This window comes from Dasypus novemcinctus, chromosome 6 (assembly GCF_030445035.2).
Source record: "Dasypus novemcinctus isolate mDasNov1 chromosome 6, mDasNov1.1.hap2, whole genome shotgun sequence".
Lineage (NCBI taxonomy): Eukaryota > Metazoa > Chordata > Mammalia > Cingulata > Dasypodidae > Dasypus > Dasypus novemcinctus.
In genome coordinates, this window is record NC_080678.1 from 15,142,129 (window position 1) to 15,166,655 (window position 24,527).

Consider the following 24,527-nt stretch of genomic DNA (forward strand, 5'->3'; position numbering starts at 1 on the left):
TTCTGCATGATTTTTCTGTAAACCAATGACATTTCTAATTTTAAAAAAAGAAACCACAATGAGACACCACTTCACACCCACTAGAATGGCTGTGTGTGAATGGAAATTTACTAATAAGATTTACTAATAAATCTTGAAGACAATGCAGTAATATAGGAACACTATACATTGTTGGTGACATGCAAATCATGGAGCCACTGTGAAAGTTATCTTAGTAGTTCCACAGCAAGTGGAAAACAGAATTACCACATGACCCAGCATTCCCATTTCTTGGTAGATACTCGAAAGGACTGAAAGCTGAAACGTGAACGTAAACCTGTACGATCAATGTTTATAGCTGCATTATTCACAAAAGCCAGAAGGTAGAAGCAACCCAAGTGTCCATCTGCAGGTGAATGGATAAACAAAATGTGGTACATATACACAGTGAAATATTATTCACCTGTACAAGGGATGAAGTTCTGAAGCTGCTACCACATGGATGAATCTTGAAGACATCATGTTGAGAGAAATAAGTCAGATACACAAATGCAAATATTGTATGATTTCACTTACATGAAATTCCTAACAGAAGGAACTTCATAGAGATAGATAATACATTATAGATTCGCTGAAGCCAGGGGTTGGGGGGCAAAGGAGGGAACAGAGAGTTGTTACTTAATGGATGCAGAGTACTGGTTTGACTGCAGAAAAAGTTGGAGTCATGCCCTTTCGTGATGGTAGCACAATAGCATGACATTAATTAATATTACTGAATTGTGCATTTGAAAGTGTTTATGATGGAACAATTTAATTTGTATATATGTTATGAAAATATTTTTTTACGTCAATTTGGTTGTTAAAAAAAAGAAAACAGAAGAAAGCTTGGCCAGGAGGAGCACCAGCTGCCAATCAACACTTTTCTTTCTGAGTCAGTTTGCAGGTCCTTGGTCACCTACAATGAGATATAATGGCCTGTGGCCAGCATCTCCCTCTCCTTGCCTCTTTCTGTGGTCCTGGGGGAAGAGCACCAAGTTGGCCTTGCTGTCTTGTGCTAACTTGTAGCTTCTTCACCTCTGTTACATTGTGGAAGCCTCAGAACACCTGGCCAAGAAGGCAGACCAGTGGTCCCTGGAAAGGCACCTGGCACCCAGAGCAGCCGGGAGACACACTCGAAAGTCATGACTGTTAGTGGCAGAACTTGGAGGCCCCAACGTCCTGATGAGCTGGTTCTGCTCAGGGCCCTCTCTGACCTCAGCCCCTTGAAACTGAAGGGTAAAGGCACATAAACAAGCCTTCAGTCTGCTCAAGGCATGAGTGGGTGGCTTCAGCACCTACAGGATCAGATCTACGTGTGCATGGGTATGCCCAGAGGGTAACGTGTACACCTGGGCTTGCATTTATTGTGCATTTAAGATACCAAGACCCACATGGCTCAGTTGCAGGCCAGTGTCACTGTTAAAGGAGCAGAGCACACACTGCTTGGAAAAGTCTGGCAGCTCCCCAAAAGAGTTACCATAAGACCAGGCACTTCCTCTCCCAGATCTATTTCCAAGAGAAATGAAAACATGTCCACACAAAATCTTGTATATGAATATTCATAGCAGCATAATTCAAAATTGCCAAAACTGGAAACAACTCACCTGGTCAACACATGATTGAATGAGCAACCTGCGGTATTTTCCTACAAGAAACATTACTCAACCACAAAAGAGAATGAAGCATGGAAAACATTATGCTAAGTGAAAGAAAACAGTCACAAAAGACCAGATATTATAAGTTTGATTTACATGAAATATCTCTAACAAGCAACTATGTAAAGACAGAAAGTAGACTGGTATTAAGGGAAATGGAAAGTGACTGCTAATGAATATGGGCTGATGAATGTGGGATTTTTGGAAGGGGATGATGAATATGAGTTGCAGAACTCTGAATATACTAAAAAGCGTTGAATTGTACAATTTAAATGGGTGAATCATATGTATGTGAATTATATTTCATTAAAACTATTATATAAACATGTTAATGAACATTAAAGCTGTTATTACATTGTAAAAACTTTAGAAAAATAAATAGAATACAGCACAGGTAGCTAAAAGTACTTTCAGGTAACTCAGCCTCTCTGTCTGTATTTCCCCAGCAACTGGCCTGACCTCCCATGTCCCACCTCGTGGGATCCCTTCTCTTCTCCCCCTTACTGCTGCTCAAATGCCACAGAGCTGCTCTGTACATTGAGCATTCCGACAAGTAGTTCCCTGACTTCTCTGACACTATTTCATAAGGAAGCAGTTCTTAACTAGGATGATTTCATTCCCACTCCTCACCCCAAGAACATTTGCCAAGGTCTGGAGATGTTCTTGTTTGCCACAGTTTGGTGGTTTGGAGGACATGCTATCGGCATCTAGCGAGTAGAGGCCAGGATACTGCTAAATATCCTACAGTGCACAGGACAGCCCCTTCCCCCCGACAGAGGATTATCTTACCAAAAATTTCAGTAGGGCTGAAGTTGAGGAACCCCACTTTAGGGTGATATTTAGAAATGATATCACTGATTCAAGAGCAAACCTTTTGTATTTTGATACATATAACAGCTAAATTGTCTACCAAAGAGTACTGCGAATTTACACACCAACCAGGAGACTACAAGTATCTATTTTCCTGAAATTTCATCAATGCTGGATTACAAAAAATCTTTCAGAATATTTGGTGCGGAAATATGCTAGAAACAACATCTTGTAGTTGGACATTTGTGTCTCTCCTCTTTCCTGTGAGGTTGGCATCTTGTCATATGTTTCAACTCCAACCATCGATTTTCTGTCAAATATCTTTTCCTATCTTCTGGCCTATTTCCCATTGCATTGTCATCTTTTTCTTGTTGAGTGTAGAAGACTTCCTTGTACTTTATAAAACTTATTTCTGTATACAGAAGGTTCTAATGGGTTCACAATGTGAAGGGACATTGTAACTCAAGTAGAACAGAGAAGAACATGATTTGCCACCTGGTCACTCAAACTTTTCTGGATGATGAACAGAGGAGGAAGTTAAATTGGAAAGTTTCCTCCTCAGGCAGAATTTGATCTTAATTCTATTTAGTGATTTAGCCTCCTACTTACTCACAATTTTAAAGTTCAACACTACTAACCAATTTCCATTTGTTTTAGAATTTCTAGTTCTTCTCACCCAGATACCCTTTACAATGACCCCTCACTCCCCACATCATCTGCCCGTAGGCTGTGGAGAGGTTAAAAGCAAATAGATCCAATGTAGTCCAAATGGAGCAAATGTTGGAACTTGTGGAGGGAAAGCAGTGCTGTGTCTTATGCCCTGGCTTGAGGTCCTGCCATTGGATCCCCGGCGTCAGCCCCAGCCGCTCCTCCTGCCGGCATGGTCCAAGCTTGGCACTGGCAGCCTGGGAGGGAAAGGAAGCCCAGTCCCCCCACTGCTGCATGTCAGCAATCAAAGCCTCAGGTATTTTCAAGTCACAAAGTCCCCTTGAAAGAAGAAAATAGATTTATAATAGCTTTAGGGGATTTGTGTCTCTCAGAACGTTTCTCTGGAAGGTCATACCTTGTTTCTGAGTGGCCCCAGCCAACCTGTTTTCCTTCCTCTATCTTTTCCTTCCTCACAAGCTATTCTGTGCTAGACCTTTCTCTATTTCTCCATAAGTAATTTTTTCATAGTTTTTCAGAGATCCCTCTGCTAACTACATTCTACAAAATCAGACCTTTCCACGGATATGTGATATTGTACATTTCCAGTGCTCTTGATTTTCTTGCATAGGAGTTTAAGGGACTGGTGAGCATTTATTTCTTTCCTAGAAGACTTTCCCTCCTTGATAACAGAAAGCTAAATTTTATCCAGATATCCATTTCTGTCCCATGTTCCTTGGACCCCAGACCCATCTCCTAGAATGGGTCTGAGTAGATTCAGGATGGTATCAAAAAATTTGCACTGAACTAAGGTAAACAGGCAAGGGTAGTTTTGTTCCAGGCTATAGCAAGACATGAAAGAACAGAACTAAATCCAAAGACAACTCCATTGAAACGAAGGGTGCAGGTTTGTTTGTGGTGTTTCTTTTCATTTTACAATTTCCTGAAGTATATTATTCATGCATGAACATACATAAATAACAAGTGTACAGTAAAACTTATGAACTTACAAAACAAAGATACATAACATCATACAGGGCACACATCAACCCACCACAAATACCTTGCATTGTTGTGAAACTTTGATAATACACTATGAAAGAGCATCATCAACCTATTATGGTTAAGTATAATCTATACCTTATTATTTGGTGCATTTTCCCCAACCCACCCTATAATTTTTTTTGTTCATAAACCATATGAATTATCTGAAGATACAATCAATGGAATTTGGTATAATCACTGAGTTGTGCATTCATCACTTCAATCTATATTACAGCATTTTCATTACTCTAAAGAAGAAAAGAAAAACAGTAAAAACAAACCCATATCATACTCATATGCTTGTGCTACAAATTACAAATCCTATGATGTGCTTTCACCATTTCCATTCAGTTCCAAACATTTACATACAACTTCATATCTGTTCTGCTCCAATGAAACCTCAGTTTTCCATTCTCTAAACACATTCTTTACTCTGGACACTTATATTCTAGCTATTAACTTCCTGAGTTTGTTCATTATATTTAGTTCATAAAAGGAAAATCATACAACATTTGTCCTTTGTGCCTCACTTGCTTCACTCAACATAATGTCCTCCAGGTTCATCCATGTTGTCATATGCTTCACGACTTCATTTCTTCTTACTGAATAATAGTCCATTGTGTGTATATACCATAATTGTTTATCCATCTGTCAGTTGATGGACACCTGGGTTGTTTCCATCTTTTGGCATTTGTGAATAATGCCACTGTGAACATTGATGTGCTGATGTCTGTCCGTGTACCTGCCCTCAGTTTTTCTTGGTATATAGCTAGTAGTGGTAATGCCAGGTCACATGGTAGATCTTTATCTAACTTCCTTGGGAAGTGCCTAGCAGACTTTCACATTCTACCTTCCCACCAATCGTGAATAAGCGTTACTATCTCTCCTCATCCTCTCCAACACTTGCAGTTTTCTGATTTGTTAATAGTTCCCATTCTTGTAGTTCCCATGAAATGATATCTCATTTGTAGTTTTGATTTCTATTTCCTCAATAGCCAGTGATGTTGAATGTTTTTTCATTTGTTTTCTCACCATTTGTATTTCTTCTTTAGAAACAGGTCTATTCAGTTCTTTTGCCCATTTTTTAATTGGATCATTTATCTTTGTATTGTTGAGTTGTAGGATCTCTTTATATATCATGTATATTAAGCCCTTGTCAAATGTGTGATTTTCAAATATTTTCTCCCATTGAGTAGGTTGCCTGTTAATCCTCTTCACAAAGTTCTTCAAGGTCAGGAAGCATGAATCCTCTGACTTCGCTCTTCTTTTTTAGAATGTTTTTGGCTATTCAGGACCCCTTTCCCTTCCGAATAAATTTATAATTGACTTTTCTCTTTCTGTAAAGTAGGTTGTTGGAATTTTGATTGGTATTGCATTGAAGCTAGAAATCAATTTCAGTAGAATTGACATCTTCACAACCTTTATTCCTCCAATCCATTAATACAGAATGTCCTTCCTTCCATCTGTTTAGGTTTTCTTTGATTTCTTTTGTCAATGTTTTATAATTTTCTGAATACAGAGCCTTTCCATTCCTCATTAAATTAATTCCAAAATATTTAAGCCTTTTTGTTGCTATAGTAAATGTAGTTATTTTTCTTGATTTCCTCCTCAGCTTATTCATTACTGGTGTATAGAAATATTACTGAATTTTGTGCATTGGTTTTGTATCCTGCCATTTTGATAAAGTCATTTATTAGCTCTAATAGCTTTTTTTAGATATGTCAGTATTTTCAAAGTATATGATCATGACATCTATGAATAGTGAGGGTTTTACTTCCTTTATCTCAATTTGGATGCCTTTTCTCTTTTTTTCTTGCCTAATTGCTCTAGCCAGAACTTCTTAGGACAATGTTGAATAACAGAGCTGACAGTCAATATTCTTGTCTTGTTGCTGATCTTAGAGGGAAAACTTTCAACATCTCCTCTTTGAATACGATGTTTGCTGTGGTGTTTTCATATATGCTGATGATTATGTTGAGGAAGGTTTCTTCTATACCTATCTTTTGAAGTGTTTTTTATCAAGAAAGGATGCTGAAAGAACAAATAGATAAATGGGACTTCCTCAGAATTAAAGCCTTCAGCACCTCAAAGGAGTTTGTCAAGAAAGTGAAAAGAGAGCCTACACAATGTGAGAAAATATTTGGTAACCATATATCTGATAGGAGACTTATAACCTGCATATACAAAGAACTCCTATATCTAGAAAATAAAAAGACAAACAACCCATTTTAAAAATGGGAAAAAAATTTAAACAGACACTTCTCCAAAGAAGAAACACAAATGGCTAAAAAGCACATGAAAAAATGCTCCAAATCTCTAGCTATCAGGGAAATGCAAATCAAAACTACAATGAGATACCATCTTACTCTCACAAGATTGGCAGCTATGAAAAAAACAGAAGACTACAAATGCTGGAGAGGATGTGGAGGAATGGGAACACTCATCCCACTGCAGGTGGGAATGCAGAAGGATCTAGCCATTCTGGAGCACAGTTTGGCGGTTTCTCAGAAAACTAGCTATAGATTTGCCATATGACCCAGCAATTCCACTGCTGTGTATATACCCAGTAGAACTGAAAACAAGGACACAAACCGATATATGCACACCAATGTTCATAGCAACATTGTTCACTATCGCCAAAAGTTGGAATCAACCCAAATACCCATCAACAGATGAATGGATAAATAAAATGTGGTATATACATACAATGGAATACTACTCAGCTTTAAGAACGAATACACTACAAACACACATGATAACATGGATGAATCTTGAGAACCTTATATTGAGTGAAGCGACCCAGGCATTGAAGGACAAATACTACATGACCTCAATGATATGAAATAAGTAAACCAAGCTACCTCAGAGAGCTAGAGACTGGATGATAGGCATAAAGGAAAATGGAGGGTAGAGGAAGGGTGTAAGCTGACACCTACATGGGTGAAATCTATGATAAGCTGGAGGTAAGTATTTGTACAAGGAAGGGAAAAATGGGGGAATAGGGTTACCTTTGGATGGGGCTTTGCAAGCTTGAGGGGGCCAGGGATGGGAGGATGGGTAATATTGCCCAAGAAATTGGGGGGAGGGTGGGGCAACATACAAACATAGGAGATTGTCAGGTATTTGGTTGAGGATATAATGCTGAGAAAACTTCCCAAAATATAATAAGGAAGGTTACGTATTTAAGATGCTTGAAGAGGATAATCCGACGCAGGACAGGCTCCTAGGGAATATGTGAATGCTCATTTTGCCATAGTGGGTTGTATCATTGGATAGAGACCCATATAATGAGAGTGAAGGTATACCCACATCCTGGGGAGGACTGATGTTCTCAAATAGAGGGAATTGTATCTCTCGAGAGAAATGGTGGCTCCAAGTGCATTAGGGCAGTTGAGCATGTCAAACCCTCAACACTGTTGCAAGTATCTCTGAACATGGCCCTTCAAGCAATGAAGATCGACTGTCACTGTGGGCCCTGAGGGGAAGGGGAAGGGGAAAGGGGTATTGAATAGATGGAACTGTATGGGCAATAGAAGTGTTCCACAAGATTACGCAAGGATGGATATAAGATGATTAAATTACACCAAAAATATATAGGGGCTGATAAGCTAAAATGTAGATCATAATGTAAAACATAAGATAACTAAAAGTTTAGAAAATTGTATAGTCTAAAATATAAACCACAATGTAAACACAAATGTTATCTTGTTTCAAAGCTATTTTCTCAATATCTGCACATCGGTTTCAGTAAAAATAATATGAATATGTAAAAAGATTATTGCTGTGGAAGGGAAAAGGGTTTTATGTTGGATATGTAGGAGTACCATATATTGTATATATGAATTACTGTGATCTCAAACTTTTGTGAAGATAAGCTTAATAATTAGAAAAAAAAAAAAGAAAAAGATAGGACATAGACCCTGAGGAAAAGACGGGAGTAGTTGCCTTGCCAATTTGCATACAGGGAAACACTTATTGCAGTGATGGAAGGCAAAACATCAAAAACAAAGCTTTTGCATTTTTAAATTTTTTTATATCCCAATTTATTTTTACCTTAATTTTTCTAAATTAATATATATTCTATATCTAACCTTTAAACTCATCGCTATATTCCATTTTACTATTAATGGAACCTGGCAATATATTGGGCTTCACTTGAAGAAGTTTTGGATCACAGAGAGGTTCAACAATGGCAGGGGAGGAATATTGGTGTGGGATGTTATTGACAGGGGACACATGGTTGTCAGGGAGTTCTCCAGGGCATATATCCAAGGTACATAAAAATGTTTGGATATTTTCATAGTGGTTACAATTAAAAACAGCAACTGAGGGAGTGCTGAGTTCCTAACCAGGGCAGCTCTATCATAGCCCCTAAAGGAACAGCAACAATCCCCCAAGTACAACGGCAAAGACCAAAAAAGAAGGAAGGTCCAACAATGAGCCCTTGATATTAATGACTATGCTTGTAAGCCTGTGCACCCAAAATAAGAACAAGGCCCAGAGCTGCAGGATGCGTAAGAGTTACCTCCTGAGAGCCAAATGTGGCCAGTCTTGAAGCCAAACTCAGCATGTAAATGTGTTGCCTTCCCCCCCAGTGTGGGACCTGACTCCCGGGGATGAGCCTCCCTGGCGCCGAGGGATTACTACCAAGTACCAGCTGATGATGTAACTAGAAAATGACCTTGAATAAAAGGGTCAACACGGACCAGCAGGATATCTCAGTCTACAAATAGTACAAGGAGTTAAAAATGCTTTTTGACCTGAATAAAAGGGGGAAATGGAAAGGACAAATGAGTTTATATGGCTATGAGTCTCCAAAAAGAGCTGGGAGGTTATCAGAGGGGTTGCCCTTATGCACATCTGAGCAAAGTCTCAGAGACAGATAAAATAGATACAACCCAGGTATTGGTTCTTCTGAGGGCTGCAGAGACTCACAGGTTCTATGGTCATGGCAGATGGAGTTCACTGCCATCTCAGTTGGCCCTACTTTGGAGTTTGTGTTTCTGTTGTGATGCAGCTGGACTTAGATGTGGTCTTTGTCCACAACTCTCTCCTGTTACTTTTACTAGAACTGTAGTTGGTGCTGTGGTTTAATGTATACCCAGGGGACCTGAATCTCTGGACTGACCATGTGATAGCCAGGCCCTGAGCCTCAACAGACTTACAACTCCTATGCTCTGGTTTATTGGACTTACCCCTGCCAGCTAACATGGAGGTGAAGAAGGTCAACCACCACACCAGGGAGCCAAGAGTACCTACAACTGAATGCAGGAAGATTGTATCCAGCATCCATGTGGAATCTAAGCCCCCTCTTGATATAGATGTGGAGTGGTCACAACCATTCTAAGGTCCACAGGATAGAGGAATAGAGAATGGATTAGAGTGGACTTACTGATATTCTATTCATGAACTATTGTGATTAGTAATTGAAGAAAATGTGGCCTTGGTGTGGAAAAAGTGGCCATGGTGACTGCTGGGGGTAGGGAGTGGGAGGAAGAGATGAGATGTGGAGGCATTTTCAGGACTTGGAGTTGTCCTGGGTGGTGTGTAGTGGCAGTTACTGGACATTGTATGTCCTCCCATGGCCCACTGGGTGGACTGTGGGAAAGTGTGGGCTATGATGTGGATCATTGACCATGAGGTGCAGTGGTGCTCAGAGATGTATTCACCAAATGTAATCAATGTCTCATGATGATGGAGGAGGTTGTTGTTATGGGGGAAGGAGTGGGGTGAGGGGGTGGGGGTATATGGGGACCTCATTTTTTTAATGTAAATTTTTTAAAAAACCAAAAAAAGAAAAAAGAAAAGATGCTGGATTTTGTCAAATGCCTTTTCTGTATCAATCCAGAAGATCATGTGGGTTTTTTCCCTTCATTTTCTTAATGTAGTATATTATGTAATTAATTTTCTTATGTTGAACCACCTTTGCATACCAGGAGTAAAACGCACTTTGATTGTGATGTATATTTGATTTTATATGCTGTTGAATTTGATTTTCAAGTATTTTTTTGAGAATTTTTGCATCTACGTTCATTAGAGAGATTGCCTGCTGATTTGTGGTGCAATGTTCTGTATATGTATGCCTTGTCCAGTTTATCATATTCTCAAGTTCTCTCTTTCCATGCTTATCTTCTGTCTAGCTGTTCTATGATGTGAATGACATGTTGAAGTCTCCAACTTTTATTGTAGAGACATCAATTTCTCCTTTCAGTTTTACCAGTCTGTCTCCTTTTTTAGGGGTCTCCATGGTGGATTGTTCCTTTTATTAATAAATATGGGCCTTCTGCATCTCTTATCACTTTTTTGCATTTTAAGTCTGCTTTTCTGATACCAGTATAGCTATGCCTGCTTTCTTTTGGATACTATTTGTGTAAAATACCTTTTTCCAAACTTTCACTTTCAGTCTATTTGCATCCTTGGGTCTAACTGGAGTGTCTTGCAGACAGCATACAGATGGCACATATTTTCTTATCCATTCTGCCAAGCTATGTATTTTGATTGTGAATTTAATCCACTATCATTCAATGTTATTACTCTAAAGGCATTATTTACTTGAGCCACTTTATCCTTTGGCTTTCATATGTCATTTCTTATTTTTGTCCATTTTTTACCTTTTTTATTACATGTTCTGCCTTTCTGATAGTTTTCACGTCTACACTTCTTTCAAGTTTCTCTTTCTTGTCTTTTTTTTTTTCCTGGCTGCAGAACTCCCCTTAATTTAAAAATTAATTATTTTATTGTCTTTTTTTAAAGATACATAGATAACACAAAATGTTACATTAAAAACTATAAGAGGTTTCCATTTACCCCACTCTCCATCCCACCCCCAACTCCTCCCACATCAACAACCTTTTTCATCAGTGCGGCACATTCATTACATTTGATGAATAGATTTTAGAGCACTGCTATACCATATGGATTATAGTTTATATTGTAGTTTACACTCTCCCCCAGTCCATTCAGTGGGTTATGGCAGAATATATAATGTCCTGCATCTGTCCCTGCAATATCACTCAGGACAACTCCAAGTCCAGAAAATGCCCCCTATCACTCTTCTTCCCTCTCCCTGCCCTCAGCAAACCCCATGGCCACTGTCTCCACATCAATAAAGTTCTAGATCACAGTAAAGTCACATATACAATATAGGGAACTCCCATAAACCCAACAGCAAACCCTTTTTCCCCTTCCCCAGCAATGATCTTTTTACATGTGGATGTTAAATTTGCTACAACTGATGTACAGATATTGAAACATAGCTACCAATCATGGTTCCATTATGGTTACCATACGGTTTATATTTTAGACTGTACACTTTTATAAATTTTTGGTGAAATTTAACATGGCCTACATCAGTCATTGCATGATCTTTTGGAACACTTCCATTTAGCCCCTCTTCCATCTAGTCTATTCCTCTTTCCCCCACCCCTCGGAGCCCACAGTAACAACCAAGCTTCACTGCTTGAAGGACAAAATTCATAGATACTTGCAGCAATGCTGAGTGCTTGACATATTAGTCTGTCCTTCCCAATTGGGAGCCACCCATGCTCTCTTCAGACACCCTCCCCTCTGTTTGAGAACATCAGGCCTCCCAAGGATGGGGGTACAACACCTTCCCACTTATTGTATGGGTCTCCACCCAATGGTATAACACACTATGACAAGATGAGTACTTAGACACTATCAGAAGCCTGTCCCAGGTGCACTCTCTGCCAGATGCCCCCTGTCAAACACCTTAAACCAGTAACCCTTCCTTATTATATTTTCTAAAGAGTTTTCTAAACATTATAGTTTCAACCACATCCCTGACAGTCTCCCATGTTCACTTGCTCCCCCCAAACCCTCCCCCCAATTCCATGGACCATCTGACACATCCTCCCAGCCCTAGCCCCCCTCAAGCCTGCAAATCTTGAAGACCTTATGTTGAGTGAAGGAAGCCCGGCATTGAAGGACAAGTACTACATGAACTCTCTGCTATGAATTAAACAAATCAAGCTGTCTCAGAGAGCAAGAGACTGGAAGTTAGGCTTAGAGGAAACAGGGGAGAAGAGGAAAGTTGTGAACTGATGCCTACATGGGTAAAATCTATGATAAAGTGGAGGTAAGAAGTTTTGCAGAACTCCCTTTAATGTCTCCTGCAGAAGTGGATTCTAGTTTTGTAACTCTCTTAGTTTTTTTTATCTGTGAAAATTTTAAACTCATATTTGCAGGATATTTTTTTCTGGATAAAGAATGCTTGGCTGTTAGGTTTTCTCTTTCAGTTCTTACTTATACCACATCACTGCCTTCTCACCTCCATGGTTTCTGAAGAGAAATCCACTCTAAGTCTTATTGGACATCCTTTGTATGTGGTGTTTCACTTTTTCATTGCCGCTTTTAGAACTTTCTCTTATTTTTTGGCATTTGGCATTCCACATATTATGTGTCTTAGGGTAGGTCTATTTTGATATATTCTCATTGGAGTAAACTGTGCTGCTTCCTGGACATGTATATTCATGTCTTTCATGAGAATTGAAAAATTTTGGGCCATTATTTCCTCAAATAATCTTTCTGCCCCTTTTTGTTTTTGTCTCCTTCTGGAATTCCCATAACACATATCTTGGAGACACTTCATGGTATCATTAACTCCCTGAGCCTATGCTCAATTTTTTCCATTCTTTTTTCTCTGTTCTTCTCTCTTTTAAATTCAATTGTTCTTTCCTCTACATCACTGCTTCTTTCTTCCATGATTTCAAATCTGTTGTTGTGTGCCTCTATTGTATTTTTAATCTCACTGCTTTTTCCTTCATTCCCATAAACTCTCTTAGTTTTCTACCCAAGGTTTCATTATTTTCTTTTTGTTCATTCAGTGTCTTCTTAATGTCATTTATTCATTTAACCATGTTTTCTTTCAACTCTATGGCTTGATTTAGGACAGTTGTATGAACCTCAATAATTTACTATTTCAACTCCTGTGTCTCATCTGGACCTTTGATATGCCTAAGTCATATATTCCTTTTCTTGGTGTGGCTTATAATTTTTTGTTAATGTGTAACACCTGATTCTAATACTGAGTTTCCTCTGATGTTCAGTTTCTCTCTCTTCCCTAAGGATTCATTGTTAAGTAGCTGTGTGCTGCCATTGTTCTTTGACTCTTACTTCTTGTTCTACATATTCAGGATTGCCCCCTGTTACCTGTTCAAATCAGGTCTAAGTGCTCGGTAATGAGGTGCAGTCCAGGTTCCAAGAGCTTTGGAGAGAGTGGCAGTAAAGGCACCTGCTTACCTCTTATATTTATTCATTATTTTTCCTTTTACATGCACTTTTCCAGTCTGACCAGCAGATGGCGGTTGGTGGCAGACTACTCTGCTCAGACCCAGGTATGAGAGGAACATGCATTCAGAGTAATTCTTCAGGTGGTTGGGTGGTGCAGAAGCAATGTCCTAAGGGCCTCACAAACAAACTTTCTCAGAGGCTATTCTCCATCCTTGAGTGGCCTCACCCTCCTTCCCTCTGCCTCCTCAACAACTAGCTAGGGGTAGGAGGTAGGTTGTTTGAGAAGGAAAATTATCTTTAGCTCCCTGCCTGGCTCTCAAAGCAAACAATGTTGCTGCTCCACCAACATGGAAGAACGGGGCCCCTCCAAAGCAGCAGACCAAGTTTACTGGCCAAAATCTGAATTTGTTGTAGACCGTGTCCCTCATTCTCCCTTTGCTTGGGGAAGAGGATCCCTGTAACCCCTCAATCGCAGCTCCTGCCATCCACAGAATGCCATTTTTTCCGTTGTTGAGGGGATGCACACTCACTACTGCTTTTGCAGATATGTAGGATTTTTCAGGCAGCTGAGACTTCTTTCCTTCACCCTGCCCTCTTGTGGGTGGTGTCTCACCTTCTCCTGGTGACCTGAGCCTCTGAGCAGCACTCCAGACTGTCTCTGTCTATTCTCTATTTTTTTTCTGGGAGAGAAGTGAAATCTCCTCTTCTCTAATCCTCCATTACTTTGTACAGGAATGAGATCCCTTAAGTCCTGGATGCAGGGTTTAAGACAGCTGGGACGGCTAGTGGAAATGTACTGGAGATGTTAGGGTGTCACCATAAGCATGGCTATTCCAAAAGAAGGGCCCGCATGATCTGGCATCACAAAAGAGAAATACATCTCTGAGGGAGAAGGTGATTTATTGTGAGTGCACAAGCAGTGAACTGGTAGAATATTTCCAAAACTGGTATAATAAACCCCAAAAAAGAAAAAAGAAAAAGAAACCTACAATGATGCTGTTTTGCAGTCCTGCGTTGTCTCAAGCATATCCAACTTGCTTTTATTTTCCAGTTCTCATCAGTTAATTAACCGCAGTTCAGATACTCTTCCATTGGTGAAAGGTCTTCATGGCTCCTTTCTCTACCCACCACTCAAGGATATTAAGTTTTTTGTGTCTAAAGGAAAGTACAGATTTGCTGGGTCATAACATGCTTCCAACACCATTCTCCCTGGTTTTGGTTTGAGACATTATCTTGTTCCTATAAACAAAACCAAGAAAGGCTGGTTAATATGTTCAGAGATTTAAGACAAAGAATAAACTTCTAAAATCAGATTAATAGAAAACAAGCTCAATTAGTATATTAGAATTTTCAGAGCTGTTTAAGTGAAGAAATTTTTCCTGAGCACATTTTACAGCTATCAAGGGGAGTTGGCCAATGGGATGGATGAGTGAATTACTGAGCTTGTGATATAGGGACAATTGGCTCAGATTGCTTACTTCACCTGTGATTAGGTCCACCTGAATCCCTTAAGGTTGGAGGAGAGGGAGAAGCAGGTAAGGTACTGTTGGTTTAAGTGTCTGCATCATGTAAGGTCTGGTGGGAGAGACTAAGACCTGGAAGATAAGGCAGGAAGAAGCCTGCTTAAAGGAGAGTCAAGCTAAGGGGGACATTAAGGCCATCTTAGTCAGTACTTTTTGTCCAAGAGAAACCAGGTTTCTCAACTAACAATTTCAGAAACCTAGCCTATGAGTTCACTTCAGCAAGTTGTTATTGTTGAGGGACTAGCTGAACTGCATGCTGAGGCTTTGGCAGTGGAGGATGCTTCCCAGGTAGTGTGGGAAATCAGACATTTTGAGGGGTATTTCATTGAAAAACTAAAGAACAATTGAAGATTAGTGGTTGGGACAGACTACAAACCTAATTTCTGAGTCTACAAGGCAGCCAAACAAATAGATTTCAATACCAGGCATCCATTTTGGTTGTATGAGGGCAGCCATGGCAACATGACATACTTGCTGGTTGACCTCTCAAGCATGTTTGGGTATGGTGAACACATCAGTCGGGTTTAAGGAACGAATGTGCAGCAATCATTTCCGGCCACTGAGCATGTTCCCCCTCTGGATTCCAACATCATGTCAAAGGCAATGATGTTGTGAAGAACTTGTAGTTTTCTCTCACCCCTGTGAGACGCTTATGAGTGACTTTATCAGTGCACTTGGTGAAATCTGTACACATGAGTCAGTGATTTAGCCAAAATTCTTCAGTGGTGCAGATGGGGACTCAGAGAGTTGAGGACTTAGAGTGGTGAAAAATGCTCCCAGCTGGTGGTTAAGTCATCAAGACCAATTAGGTGCATACAGCTTATGACTGCTGTATTTTCTTGGGTAATTATTACTTTTATTATTTTTTAGTAACCATCTTTATCCCTACTAGTAAGTTTGCATAAATGTGGTTGTATTGAACATTAAAGTTGTAAATTCACCAAAGTTTGGGGGGATGGAATATCACATTTCATCACTCAACTTTCAAACTCTTCATGTGTTTTTGTTTTCAGTTTATCTCCAGGTAAGTAGAATCCAGCTAGATTTTTAAAAAATATTCATTGAATGAATCCTATCTTAACTTTTTATTGGAGTATAGCATATATAGCAAGCATACCCATAATAATGTGCACATATCTAAATGTACTGCTAAAGAAATTTTAACAAAGCAAGCACATCCTTGTAAGCAAAACCCAGAGCAGAAACAGAACTCTTAAAATATCCCCAAGGCCCCATAATGCCCACTTGTACTCACTAAACTTCCCCACCCCACACAGGGGTAACCATTATCTGAACTTGCCATTGAATAAGTTAGCTTTGCCTGTTTTGTGCTTTCTATAAATGAAATCTTCAGTATATACTGGCTTCTTTCTTTCAACATGATAGGTAAAAGTCCCTAGTAAAAAAGAAAATTATTCTAAGGCAGCAAATAACGTAAAATGGAAAGCCTTAATAAGCAAAGACAAGGCTTGAAGAATGAAAAAAGAAGAAAAAGAAAGACAATAAGAAATGCAGCATAAAAATGTAGAAATAACAAACCATGTAACAAAATAAATTATTATATTCATCTATGGAAAGAAAGATATATTGCTAGAAGGAACATGAATTTGCATATCTACTTTGAAACAATCTTTGGCAGTATCGTCTAAAACTGAAAAAAATGTACCCAATAGTTCCACTCCTGGGCATATACTCAATAGAAATGCCTCATAGATCACCAAAAGATATGCATTAGAATACTGACAGTAGAACCAGTTGTAATAGTTGAATACAAGGAAACTAAAATCCCTACTGGGAGAAAAATGGTTTTTAAAAATGAGATGTAATCATGCAGTGGACAATTATCCAATAATGAGAATGTCTGGTAAACACCAGCACATAACAACATCGATGAAGCTCAAAATAAATTGTTGCCAGATGGACTTTCTGAGCTGCCTTCACGTGGATAGTCCAGGAACAAACAGCTTAGCCCCAGTGAAATTGACGAACCTGCTGGAAGGATCTGTGGGAGGACCCCATTCCCCTGCCCTAAAACTAGAACCTGAGAATATCAAGAGGGTCCAAGGCAGCTTCAGCCCAAGACAGGGTTCACCGTTCCTGGGGCTATATCGTTGTTGATTCTTCTTCCCAGTTTTTCTGAACAAAATGCACCATGGATAACACAAACCTGATGATTCTCAAAGAGGTGGGCTATTTTGTTTTACTCAGTGTGGAGCTTTTTAAGGGATTCATACTCATTTTTGTAACACAGCCTTTTTTTACCAGTGGGAAATAGAAGAAATTTAATACCCCCTCAGCAAAACATGCTTTCTCATCAACCACATTGAAGATTGAGGTGCAGAAATCTGGTGCAAGCATTCTTTGTGCCTTCCTGGAGGTATCTTCCTAGTGTAGGTGAGAAATAGCAAGAAGCTGGCTTTCCTGTCCCTCAGATAGGACTATCTTATATAACAATTGAGACTCATTCTTATTTTCAAGCCCTAACAGAAAGTATTCCTCAATAAATCTCAGACATACTTCAATCTCCTCAATTGCAAAATGAAGGCGGTGGACTTGGCCCAGTAGTTAGTGCGTCCGTCTACCACATGGGAGGTCCACGGTTCAAACCCCGGGCCTCCTAGACCAGTGTGGGGCTGACCCATGCACAGTGCTGATGCGTGCAAGGAGTGCCGAGCCATGCAGGGTGTCCCCCGCATAGAGGAGCCCCACACGCAAGGAATGCGCCCCATAGGAGAGCCGCCCAGTGCGAAAGAAAGTGCAGCCTGCCCAGGAATGACGCCGCCCACACGGAGAAGTGACATGATTCCCGTGTCACTCACAACAACAGAAGCGGACAAAGAAGACACAACAAATAGACACAGAAAAAAGACAACCCAGGTGGGGAGGGGGAAAGGGGGAGAGAGAGACAGAGAGAAAATTTTTTTTAAAAAATGAAGATTGCCATAGGATTTATTCTAAGGGATTATAGCAATAAGTGGAAGGATCCAATCATGAGGCGGCAAGATTGGAAAGAACAGGGAAAAGGAATTTCTTTTATTGGGAGGAGTAAACAAGACCACAAGAACTGGGTGAGGAGGATGGGATGAGCAGGTGGTGTTATCAGAGATGACCAGGAAATATCCTGCCTCAGGGTCAGGTGATTTTCTGAGGGATCATCAAAGAAGGGTTGTTCCAAGTTCCAATGTACCTTTTACATGAGTTGTGAGTCAAAGTTCAGGATCCTGTGGTGGAGTGCAGCTTAATTTACATTTCGGTCAAGTGAATTTAACAAGCATTTTCTTCTGATGGATCAGTGGGGACAAACAGGTCAGCTAATCATTATGAGTCAAAGAATGGGAAATTGGTGGTGTGTGTCTGGACTACTCCTTGATTAAAAAAGGACGGGGTCATTTTTGAGTCTTATCAGAGTTATATGGGAGAGGATGGTTCTTTCCAGTGAGCCATTTCATGGTTCCAGAGGATCAGATTTCTTTAATCTTCCATGTTTCCCAGGACCTCAGAACTAGGGTACAATTCAACATTATAAGGATAAAAATTAAAACCTTCTTCAGGTGGTGTATAGGGTCAAATTTAATGTTTGTAAAGCATGTGACTCTTACATGACACCTCATAAGTAACAGGTAAATAAATAAACAAATGAGCTTCTCAGTGAGCTTTTTGGAAGTCAAACAAACAGTATCTGTTCTTGGTGAGAGGAGAGGGAAAGGCTGAAATATGAAATAATATTGACCACATTTACCTCTTCTCCTTGTACTTGGAACAATTACCCCTGAAAAGGTACCTAGACATAAAAATGAAATAAAAAGCAGGAGGTTACTGATGGGTCAAGGAACAAAAATGGAAAATCAACCCCTCCATTAAGGGGAAGTTGAACACAAAGGCTGGTTACTGACCAGAGAGATGAAATGGCCTCCCGCTCTTGGCCGCCTGGAGCAGTCCTGGATCACACAGAGCAAGGACACATGTCACACTCAGCATCCCCTGCCCAGGTCATTCATCTGCTTTCTCCTTTTCTTGAGTCCCACCCAATTAAAGTGCAATGTGCCCACTCTGGAGGCACAGGAAGAAAAGTCAACTCCTACCTTGATGAACATGGTAAGCTAGTTTTCCTAAGACTTTCCCAGTTTGGGCCCTAAATGTAACTTGTACTAGGAAAATGCTCAATCCTAGGGAAACCAGGAGAGTTTGTCATTTGAACTCTGACGTGAATGTTTCTTTCTGTTCTTTTTCTTTAAAAACTACAACAACAACAAACTGACATTCTAGATAAATTGAGAAATCCACACTGACTTGCTCCCCTGTCTTTTCTCAAACTCTCCCATGGTTTTTCCCCGCCTGCCCTCTCCATACATTCAAATCCTTCTTGCCCTGTTCAAACACTGTCTTTTGATAATATAATTAATTTGAACACTTCTTGTTGTAAAATATATAATGAGATCAACAATTAAATTGATGTTGAGTCAAATTGATTAAATGCAATTTCAAACATCTTTATTGAAGGAATTTAAACCATTTCAGGAACCCAGTTCCTGACCTGAAATTCATCAAACGGTTGACCTGGCCTGTGGCTTATCCTCATGATATCAGGTGCAGCACAGTTATCAGCACAGCGGGAGAAGCTGATGGTCCTGCATTTGATCCTTGATAGCACTTGGAAAAGTGAGTTGCCTAAACTTCAGGTTACTCCTCTGTCAAGTCGGATAATAATCCCACCACAAAGGATACTTGTCAAGATGAAATGAGATAGTTTGTATCAACTTCTAGAGTATGGTAAGTGACGCATAAAGATTGCTGGTATTGCCTAATTAATCATTACCTTCTTTTTAGTCCTTATTTATACGTGAGAAATCTAATGTTGAGATAAGTGAAGACTTACCTAGAGTCACATGTCAATTAGTAGCAGTGTGGTGACTGGACACTTCTTTTTGGTTTGTTTGTATCTTTGTTTTTACCTCTCTGGTTTCCTTGGGGCCTGTTCCTGGACTCCTTCTGATCAAATACCAAAAGTGTGCTGACCATAAAGTAGGACCTAGATGATATCATACTGTGTGATCTCAGGCGTTCTCTGGGAACATCAAAGGTCCTAGAACTGCACACACTAAGCCCTATCCTCACTGTGTGCTGTTAACCAAACCAAGAGGACATGACTTACTTGCAAACATTGTGGCAGGACGGGTATCTGAAAAGTAAGAAAACACAGAAAGGTTAGTACTGGGTTTTGGTTAGTACTCCAAAAATAGGTTAAGAATCTTCAAGTAATCCTCAGACTTCAAGAGAAATATTTGGGCATGATTTAAATGACAAAAAAAAGTTCTTTTCCCATAATTCATTGAAGGAAAGATGCCCTTTCTTTCCAGTACGTGGAGGCTGGCTTTGTTAGAGATCGGTCCAGGAAAGGCCCCTGAATTAATGTCATACCCATGTATTACAACATTCAGGAAGGAATGGGAACACCCTTAAGGCTTGGAAATATTTCTGCGCCTACAAATGTGCCCATCTGGAGTCAAGATAATGAACCAAACCTCTTATATTTTTTAATGTAACATTTTGTGTGATCTATGTATCTGTAAAATAATAAGAATAATAATAATTTAAAAAATAAAATAAATAAAAAAGAAAGAATATGGATTCCATAATTAGCTTTAAAACTATGCCAAGCAATGTAAATCAGATTTTAAAGCAGTATATATCCTTTGGCTTAGTCTGTTTTTGACATAACATCCCTTCCCAAAATGCCTTCTGTAGTTTCACATCAGTAGGGAAATCATATAGTAATTGTAAGAACTCTGTTTCAGAATTTTTTTTCATTTCATAAATAAGCTGATATTCAACTTTTATCAATTAAAAAAAATATGTAAAAAAAAAAAAAGATAATGAACCAGTTCCCCTTTTGCCCCCGACCAATCTTTCCTATCATGGAAGAAGACCAAGCTAATCTACCCATTGGTCTTTTTCTTTTTCCATTTTAAACAGAAAAAACTGTTTATTCTCTGTGACAATTTGCTGTGTGTTCTTCTGTATCTGCTTGTATTCTTGTTAGGCAGCTCTGGGAACTGATCCTGGGACCTTCTGGAGTGGGAGAGGGGTGCTCAATCTCTCGCACCACCTCAGCTCCCTGGTCTGCTGTGTCTCTTATTGTCTCTCCTCTGTGTCTCTTTTTGTTGTGTCATCTTGCTGCGCCAGCTCTCCACATAGGCCAGCACACCATGTGGGCCAGCTTGCCACATGGGCCAGCTTGCCTTCACCCAGAGGCCCTGGGTATGGAACCCTGGACCTCCTCTATAGTAGATGGGAGCACATTGCTTGAGCCATGTCCCCTTCCCATACCTATTGTCTGAAAAGCTTTCAAACACTCAATTCGCCAGTCCTTCTCCAAACCAACCCCAGAGCAAGCTTTTCCTTCTAAAATCTCTGAGGGATTATAGAGGAAGTACTGACTCCCTTGTTTTCTTTTTTTTATTATTTTTAATTGTCTTTTCTTTTAAAGATACATAGATCAAAAATAATATTACATGAAAAAATATAAGAGGTTCCCATATAGCCCACACCCCACCCCCCACACTCTCCCCACATCAACACCCTCTTTCATCATTTTGGCACATTCACTACATTTGTTGAACACATTTTGGAGTACTTATTCCTAAACTTCCCCTTCATTGTTGCTCCATGTTTATTCACATGATACTGCACAGAAAATTTTATCCTGGTCAGTACAAACCTCCTCACAAAGGAAGACTTACTTGAGAACCACCTCTCTGGGGAGCCTTCCCTGTTCACTCCAGCAGGCAAGTAACCTGTCCAGTATCTCACAATGTCTGCAGCTGTCACCGTGGACTGCTGGTGCTGCCCTGAAGCCATTGCTCTTAGGTTGCTATTTGGATTATCATCTGAGCTGGCTTAGGGCCCCAATTTATTATGAGTCTTAGACATAAACTGCCCATGATATTTTCAGTTATCACTAAGACTTGAATGAGCCTGTAAGCTTAAGGCCATAGTTTGGAATAGCATTACTTGAGCATCTTTTTATAGCATATATATTATATATACACTATATACAATGTATACTACATATACCAAAACCGATATATGAATACGCTACTGTATGCCACAGGCTATTAATAAGATTGGTAAAGGAAAAATTACATATTCTGAGGGATATATGACCATCATCTCAATGAAAGGAATAAATCATAAAAGAGCTTTAAAATCAAATCTATACAAACCAAAGATTTGGGTATTTAGAAATGCTGGAATAAGACATACTAATAAAATGATAGGGCCTATATATGTTTCCAGAGGATCACTGGATCACACTGACTCTCCTTCACCAAATGGAAGTCCAACAGAATGTGGACTCAACCTTATTTCAAAAGTCACACAAACAACCACATGCCCATAATGCCATAAAGAAAGGCTTCAGAGGGTGGAAATGATCATTTGAAGCAACCCCATCTGTGCTTACCGTTAGAATCGCCATAGTAGTATGCATCAAATAAAGTGGGAAATTCACTGGAATTTCTGGAGTCATTGTTGCTCATGGGATAGGAAGGCCATTGGTAGACAAGAGAGATTCCTTGACAAAATTTCCCAAGGGAAAATGATCCCTGAGGTCCATCAGTTTCTTCTCCCTCCTCATTTGCACATGGGTGGCTGTTTGGGGGCAAAGTTTAAGGCAGGAATCAGCTTTTGGAATCATCCTCCCTCCAGCAGGCCACCTCACTCTATCAGTGAATGTAAACAAGATCACGCCAGCAACAATACTTGGTTAAAATTCCACTTTGAGATTTCCTGGGGTTAAAGAAGGGGTACAAGAGAGGAGAGGGCCTTTCTACCTGATGAGCTAGGCAGGACTACTTTATGGTGGAGTTTGCCCTCCAGATGAATCATGAAATACCAATGTAGGTTTCTAAGCAAAGGACAGATAAGTTAGGAATTCTTTCAAGGGTGCATTCCAGGCAGAGGGAACAGCATAAGGCATGAAGTTCTAAATGGTCCTCTGTGTCCAGAAAAACTCAGCTGCTATGGCTCAGGCACAGAGAAAGTAATTAGAAGGGAGGAGAAATCCATGTCATGAAGAGTTTTTCAACACTCTGCTGTGGAGATTAAATTTTATCCAGAAAGTCAGATGCCATTGAAGGGTTATCAGTAGAGAGTGAAAGAGGAGCCAGGATTGATATCACAGTAGATGCTGGAATCAGAAGCTCCATGACTCACTCCTTTGGCCAAAACAACTTTTAAGCTTGACCAAAACAGTCAAAATAAAATATTTCAGGATTCTGGAAACTTCTTCCAACACTTACATCATTCAGGTCATTTTTGATGGAAAAAAGAAGCTGTCATGTAATCAAATGTCTTTCAGTACCTGGTTAATCTCATAAAAAATGGAACAGACTATTTCAGTAAACACACATGCCAAGGAATGTAACCTTTGCAAAAAAAATACTGTAAAAGCCACTTTAGAATGAAAGCTATAGCCCTCTACAAATAACAACCTGATCCCTGGCAGGGGGCGAGGTGTCCCATTCTAATAAAAGTTGCAAAAAATACAAAGAATCAGGAATGTATGGCCCATTCACAGAAGCAAAAGGTATAGAAGTAATCAGGAAAACAAAATAAAAAGGGTAAGAAAGAACAATTTTAAAATGCAAAATATAATAATGGAACCAAAAAGAAATTCTGGAGCTGAAAAGTACAACAGCTGGAATCAAAAATTCACTAGAGAGATTTGACTGCAGATATGAGCAAAGAGAAGAAAGAATCAGTGGACCATTGAAATTTCCAAAAGCAGAAAGACAAAAGAATAAAGAAAAGCTAAGAGAACATAAGGGATGGAGGAGATACAATCAAGTGTACCAAAATACACATTATGCGGGTGTCAGAAGCAGAAGAAAGAGAGGGGAAAAAGGGCAGAAAAGAAATCAAATCAATAACAAATGAAAACTACCTACATTTGATGAAAAACATGAATCTACACATCCAGGAAGCTCAATACACTCTGTGTAAGATAAACTTAAAGAGACTGAGACACACTAACTGTTAGAACTGTTGAAAGACAAGGAAAATGAGAGAATCTGGAGAACAGAAAATAGAAACAACACATGGCATACAAATAATCTTCAGCAAGGTTAGCAGCCAGCTTTTCATCAGAAACCAGAGAAGTAAGAAGGCAATGAGATGATCTATTTGAATTCTGGACAGAAGAAAATCCTATGAACCAATAATTCATTATGTGGCAAAAATCCTATTCAAAAATGAACGTGAAATTAAGACATTCAGAGATAAAGAATACCTAAGAGAGTTCATCATTAGTACACCTGACCTGCAAGAAAGGCTACAGTGAGTTCTTCACAATGAAACAAAAGGACAGTAGAACATAACTTAAAGCTATATGATGAAATAAAAATCTATGCAAAGTTAACAATATAGGCAATGGAAAAGCCAGTATTATTGTATTTTTTTCAGTGTATAATTCCTCTTCCTGTTGCCTAAATGCTTTAAGATACAAATACATAAAAAATATAAATCTACAATAATGGACTTATGTACTGTATAAAGATGTATTTGTGAAAATAACAACATA

General features: G+C 39.4%; 1 long non-coding RNA gene across 1 annotated transcript; it reads right to left on the bottom strand.

Moving 5' to 3' along the window:
* Window positions 1–14,307: 14,307 nt before the first annotated feature.
* Window positions 14,308–18,729, bottom strand: LOC131278667 (uncharacterized). Its single transcript, XR_009186047.2, has 2 exons — window positions 18,687–18,729; window positions 14,308–14,663 (listed from the first exon to the last, which is right to left on the bottom strand). It is a non-coding gene; the product is annotated as an uncharacterized lncRNA (long non-coding RNA).
* Between the last annotated feature and the right edge of the window lie 5,798 nt (window positions 18,730–24,527).